The following is an 8,014-nucleotide window of genomic DNA, read 5'->3' on the forward strand; positions in this document are numbered from 1 at the left end:
CATACGAACTTGTAATTTCTTTCCCTTAAATCATTCATTATAGATGCAACAACAAGTTCAACTAATTGGATTAACTACACTGTTTTAACTAACGCATATACATATGAACTTGTGATTTCAATCATTTAAATCATTTGTTATAGATGTAATAACAAGTGAGACACATTACATTAAATATAAGTGAGCAAATGAATTACTTGAATCTCATTCATTTTCTTTTGAATTTGTAATTTCTATCTACTAAATCATTCAATATGGATGTAACAACAAGTTAAGCACATTCAATTAAATATGAGTGATCAAAAGAATTCCTTAAATCTCACTCATATTAGAATTTAAACTTTTGCATTAGATGCAAGGGATCAAATAAATGCATTGGTCCCATTTGTATCCATATAAACTAGTGATTTTATTAATTTAAATCATTCATTATAGACAATATAACAAGCAAGATATATTAGATTAACAATAAAGGATCATACTAACGAGTTGAATTTCATTGATTTTCATACAAACTTGTGATTTCAATCCACTAAATCATTTAATCTATATTAATAAAATGTTATACTCACTTAATTTAATATGTGTGATCAAATAAATCAATTAAATCCCACTATTATTGACACAAACTTGTGTTTTCTTTTCCTTAGATCATTCATCATAGATGTAACAACAAGTTCAACTGATTGGATTAACTACAAGGGGTGTAACTAAGGTAATGATCTCATTTACATACATATGCACTGGTGATTTCAATCATTAAAATCATTCATTATACATGTAATAACAAGGAGTGAGAAAATCAATCAGTTGAATCTCATTCATTTTCTTTTAATCTTGTGATTTCAATTCACTATATCATTTAATATGGATGTAATAACAAGTTAAGTACATTGAATTAAATATGTGTGATTAAAAGAATCACTTAAATTCCACTCGTAATGATATCAACCTGTGATTTTCATTCCTTAAATCGTTCACTATAAATGTAACAAGAAGTTCAATTCGTTGGATTATTTAAAAGAGATCAAACGAATTGTGATTTCAATCATTTAAATGATTCATTATAAATGTAACAACAAGTGAGACACATTAGATTAAATATAAGTAAGCAAATGAATCACTTGATTGTCATTCATTTTCTTTCAAGCTTGTGATTTCAGTATACTAAATGATTCAATATAGATGTAACAACAAGTTAGGCACATTCAATTAAGTATGCGTCATCAAAAACATCACTTAAACCAACTCGCATTGATAGGAACTTGTGATTTCATCTCTTAAATTGTTCCCTATGTATGTAACAAGAAGTTAAGCTCATTGCATTAAATACAAGGGATTAAACAAATGCATTGGTCTCATTTCTATCCATATAAACTAGAGATTTTAATCATTTTAATCATTCATTATAGACATTGTAACAAACGAAACATATTAAATTAACTATAAAGGATCATATGAACGAGTTGAATCTGATTGATTTTCATACAAACATGTTATTTCAATCCACTAAATCATTGAATGTGAAAGAAACAACATGTTAACCACATTCAAATAAATATGTGTGATCAAATGAATCAATTAAATCTCTCACATATTGATACGAACTTGTGATTTCAATGTCTTAGATCGTTCATTAGAAATATAAATACATGGTCAACTTATTGGATTAACTACAAGGGATAAAACTAATGCATAGATCCAATTTGTATATATATGAACTTGTGATTGCAATCATTTAAATCATTTGTTATACATGTAATAACAAGCGAAACAGATTATGTTTACTGTGATTGAGCAAATGAATCACTTAAATCTCGTTCTTTTTCATTTAAACTTGCGATTTCAATCCATTAAATCATTCAATATGAATTAACAACATGTTAAGCATATTCAATTTAATATGCGTGATCAAATGAATCAATTGAATCCCACTATTATTCATACGAACTTGTAATTTCTTTCCTTTAAATAATTCATTATAGATGCAACAACAAGTTCAACTGGTTGGATTAACTACACTTTTCTAACTAACGCATATATGAACTTGAGATTTCAATCATTTAAATAATTCATTATAGATGTAATAGCAAGTGAGACACATTATATTAAACATAAGTGAGCAAATGAATTACTTGAATCTCATTCATTTTCTTTTAAATTTGTGATTTCTATCTACTAAATCATTCAATATATATGTAACAACAAGTTAAGCACATTCAATTAAGTATGGGTAATCAAAAGAATTCCTTAAATCTCACTCGTATTGATACAAACTTGTGATTTCATCTCTTAAATCTTTCACTATGGACGTAACAAGAATTTAAACTTTTGCATTAGATGCAAGGGATCAAATAAATGAATTGGTCCCGTGATTTTATTAATTTAAATCATTCATTATAGACATTGTAACAAACAAGATATATTAGATTAACTATAAAGGATCATATTAACGAGTTGAATCTCATTGATTTTCGTACAAACTTGTGATTTCAATCCACTAAACCATTCAATATGTATTAATAAAATGTTATACTCATTAATTTAATATGTGTGACCAAATAAATCAATTAAATCCCACTATTATTGACACAAGCTTGTGATTTCTTTTCCTTAGATCATTCCTCATATATGTAACAAAAAGTTCAACTGATTGGATTAACTACAAGGGGTGTAACTAACGTAATGATCCCATTTACATACATATGAACTGGTGATTTCAATCATTAAAATCATTCATTATACATGTAATAACAAGGAGTGAGCAAATCAATCAGTTGAATCTCATTCATTTTCTTTTAATCTTGTGATTTCAACTCACTATATCATTTAAGATGGATGTAATAACAAGTTAAGTACATTGAATTAAATATGTGTGATTAAAAGAATCACTTAAATTCCACTCGTAATGATATCAACCTATGATTTCCATTCCTTAAATCATTCACTATAGATGTAACAAGAAGTTAAACTCGTTGGATTATTTAAAAGAGATCAAACAAATTGTGATTTCAATCATTTAAATCATTCATTATCAAAGTAACAACAAGTGAGACACATTAGATTAAATATAAGTAAGCAAATGAATCACTTGATTCTCATTCATTTTCTTTCAAGCTTGTGATTTCAGTATACTAAATGATTCAATATGGATGTAATAACAAGTGAGACACATTACATTAAATATAAGTGAGCAAAAGAATTACTTGAATCTCATTCATTTTCTTTTGAATTTGTGATTTCTATCTACTAAATCATTCAATATGGATGTAACAACAAGTTAAGCACATTCAATTAAATATGGGTGATCAAAAGAATTCCTTAAAACTCACTCGTATTGATTCAAACTTGTGATTTCATCTCTTAAATCGTTCACTATGGACATAACAAGAATTTAAACTTTTGCATTAGATGCAAGGGATCAAATAAATGCATTGGTCCCATTTGTATCCATATAAACTAGTGATTTTATTCATTTAAATCATTCATTATAGACAGACATTCTAACAAGCAAGATATATTTGATTAACTATAAAGGATCATATTAACGAGTTGAATCTCATTGATTTTCATACAAACTTGTGATTTCAATCCACTAAATCATTTAATATGTATTAATAAAATGTTATACTCACTTAATTTAATATGTGTGATCAAATAAATCAATTAAATCCCACTATTATTGACACAAACTTGTGACTTCTTTTCCTTAGATTATTCTTCGTAGATGTAACAACAAGTTCAACTGATTGGATTAACTGCAAGGGGTGTAACTAAGGTAATGATCCCATTTACATACACATGAACTGGTGATTTCAATCATTAAAATCATTCCTTATACATGTAATAACAAGGAGTGAGCAAATCAATCAGTTGAATCTCATTCATTTTCTTTTAATCTTGTGATTTCAATTCACTATATCATTTAATATGGATGTAATAACAAGTTAAGTACATTGAATTAAATATGTGTGATTAAAAGAATCACTTAAATTCCATTATTGATGATATCAACCTGTGATTTTCATTCCTTAAATCGTTCACTATAGATGTTACAAGAAGTTAAACTCGTTGGATTATTTAAAAGAGATCAAACAAATTGTGATTTCAATCATTTAAATCATTCATTATCAATGTAACAACAAGTGAGACACATTAGATTAAATTTAAGTAAGCAAATGAATCACTTGATTGTCATTCATTTTCTTGCAAGCTTGTGATTTCAGTATACTAAATGATTCAATATGGATGTAACAACAAGTTAGGCACATTCAATTAAATATGCGTCAACAAAAACATCACTTAAACCAACTCGCATTGATAGGAACTTGTGATTTCATCTCTTAAATTGTTTCCTATGTATGTAACAAGAAGTTAAGCTCATTGCATTAGATACAAGGGATTAAACAAATGCATTGGTCTCATTTCTATTCATATAAACTAGAGATTTTAATAATTTTAATGATTCATTATAGACATTGTAACAAGCGAAACATATTAAATTAACTATAAAGGATCATATGAACGAGTTGGATCTGATTGATTTTCATACAAACATGTGATTTCAATCCACTAAATCATTTAATGTGAAAGAAACAACAAGTTAACCACATTTAAATAAATATGTGTGTTCAAATGAATCAATTAAATCTCTCTTATATTGATACGAACTTGTGATTTCAATGTCTTAGATCGTTCATTAGAAATATAAATACATGTTCAACTTATTGGATTAACTACAAGGGATAAAACTAATGCATAGATCCAATTTGTATCTATATGAACTTGTGATTGCAATCATTTAAATCATTCGTTATATATGTAATAACAAGTGAAACAGATTATGTTTACTGTGATTGAGCAAATGAATCACTTGAATCTCGTTCTTTTTCATTTAAACTTGCGATTTCAATCCATTAAATCATTCAATATGAATTAACAACATGTTAAGCATATTCAATTTAATATGCGTGATCAAATGAATCAATTAAATCCCACTATTATTCATACGAACTTGTAATTTCTTTCCTTTAAATCATTCATTATAGATGCCACAACAAGTTCAAATGGTTGGATTAGCTACACTTTTCTAACTAACGCATATATGAACTTGCGATTTCAATCATTTAAATAATTCATTATATATGTAATAACAAGTGAGACACATTACATTAAACATAAGTGAGCAAATGAATTACTTGAATCTCATTCATTTTCTTTTGAATTTGTGATTTCTATCTACTAAATCATTCAATATGGATGTAACAACAAGTTAAGAAGATTCAATTAAGTATGGGTGATCAAAAGAATTCCTTAAATCTCACTCGTATTGATACAAACTTGTGATTTCATCTCTTAAATCGTTCACTATGGACGTAACAAGAATTTAAACTTTTGCATTAGATGCAAGGGATCAAATAAATGCATTGGTCCCATTTGTATTCATATAAACTAGTGATTTTATTAATTTAAATCATTCATTATAGACATTGTAACAAACAAGATATATTAGATTAACTATAAAAGATCATATTAACGAGTTGAATCTCATTGATTTTCGTACAAACTTGTGATTTGAATCCACTAAATCATTTAATGTGTATTAATAAAATGATATACTCATTAATTTAATATGTGTGATCAAATAAATCAATTGAATCCCACTATTATTGACACAAGCTTGTGATTTCTTTTCCTTAGATCATTCATCATATATGTAACAAAAAGTTCAACTGATTAGATTAACTACAAGGTGTGTAACTAAGGTAATGATCCTATTTACATACATATGAACTGGTGATTTCAATCATTAAAATCATTCATTATACATGTAATAACAGGGAGTGAGCAAATCAATCAGTTGAATCTCATTCATTTTCTTTTAATCTTGTGATTTCAATGCACTATATCATTTAATATGGATGTAATAACAAGTTAAGTACATGGAATTAAATATGTGTGATTAAAAGAATCACTTAAATTGCACTCGTAATGATATCAACCTATGATTTCCATTCCTTAAATCGTTCACTATAGATGTAACAAGAAGTTAAACTCGTTGGATTATTTAAAAGAGATCAAACAAATTGTGATTTCAATCATTTAAATCATTCATTATCAAAGTAACAACAAGTTTTACACATTAGATTAAATATAAGTAAGCAAATGAATCACTATATTCTCATTCATTTTCTTTCAAGCTTGTGATTTCAGTATACTAAATGGTTCAATATGGATGTAATAACAAGTGAGACACATTACATTAAATATAAGTGAGCAAATGAATTACTTGAATCTCATTCATTTTCTTTTGAATTTGTGATTTCTATCTACTAAATCATTCAATATGGATGTAACAACAAGTTAAGCACATTCAATTAAATATGGGTGATTAAAAGAATTCCTTAAATCTCACTCGTATTGATACAAACTTGTGATTTCATCTCATAAATCGTTCACTATGGACGTAACAAGAATTTAAACTTTCGCATTAGATGCAAGGGATCAAGTAAATGCATTGGTCCCATTTGTATCCATATAAACTAGTGATTTTAATAATTTAAATCATTCATTATAGACATTGTAACAAACAAGATAGATTAGATTAATTATAAAGGATAATATTAACGAGTTGAATCTCATTGATTTTCATACAAACTTGTGATTTCAATCCACTAAATCATTTAATATGTATTAATAAAATGTTATACTCATTAATTTAATATGTGTGATCAAATAAATCAATTAAATCTCACTATTATTGACACAAGCTTGTGATTTCTTTTCCTTAGATCAATCCTCATATATGTAACAAAAAGTTCAACTGATTGGATTAACTACAAGGGGTGTAACTAAGGTAATGATCCCATTTACATACATACGAACTGGTGATTTCAATCATTAAAATCATTTATTATACATGTAATAACAAGGAGTGAGCAAATCAATCAGTTGAATCTCATTCATTTTCTTTTAATCTTGTGATTTCAATGCACTATATCATTTAATATGGATGTAATAACAAGTTAAGTACATTGAATTAAATATGTGTGATTAAAAGAATCACTTAAATTCCACTCGTAATGATATCACCCTATGATTTCCATTCCTTAAATCGTTCACTATAGATGTAACAAGAAGTTAAACTCGTTGGATTATTTAAAAGAGATCAAACAAATTGTGATTTCAACCATTTAAATCATTCATTATCAAAGTAACAACAAGTGAGACACATTAGATTAAATATAAGTAAGCAAATGAATCACTTGATTCTCATTCATTTTCTTTCAAGCTTGTGATTTCAGTATACTAAATGATTCAATATGGATGTAATAACAAGTGAGACACATTACATTAAATATAAGTGAGCAAATGAATTACTTGAATCTCATTTATTTTCTTTTGAATTTGTGATTTCTATCTACTAAATCATTCAATATTGATGTAACAACAAGTTAAGCACATTCAATTAAATATGGGTGATCAAAAGAATTTCTTAAATCTCACTCGTATTGATACAAACTTGTGATTTCATCTCATAAATCGTTCACTATGGACATAAGAAGAATTTAAACTTTTGCATTAGATGCAAGGGATCAAGTAAATGCATTGGTCCCATTTGTATCCATATAAACTAGTGATTTTAATAATTTAAATCATTCATTATAGACATTGTAACAAACAAGATAGATTAGATTAACTATAAAGGATCATATTAATGAGTTGAATCTCATTGATTTTCATACAAACTTGTGATTTCAATCCACTAAATCATTTAAGATGTATTAATAAAATGTGATACTCATTAATTTAATATGTGTGATCAAATAAATCAATTAAATCTCACTATTATTGACGCAAGCTTGTGATTTCTTTTCCTTAGATCATTCCTCATATATGTAACAAAAAGTTCAACTGATTGGATTAACTACAAGGGGTGTAACTAACGTAATGATCCCATTTACATACATATGAACTCGTGATTTCAATCATTAAAATCATTCATTATACATGT

Source organism: Nymphaea colorata, chromosome 7, assembly GCF_008831285.2.
Source record: "Nymphaea colorata isolate Beijing-Zhang1983 chromosome 7, ASM883128v2, whole genome shotgun sequence".
NCBI lineage: Eukaryota > Viridiplantae > Streptophyta > Magnoliopsida > Nymphaeales > Nymphaeaceae > Nymphaea > Nymphaea colorata.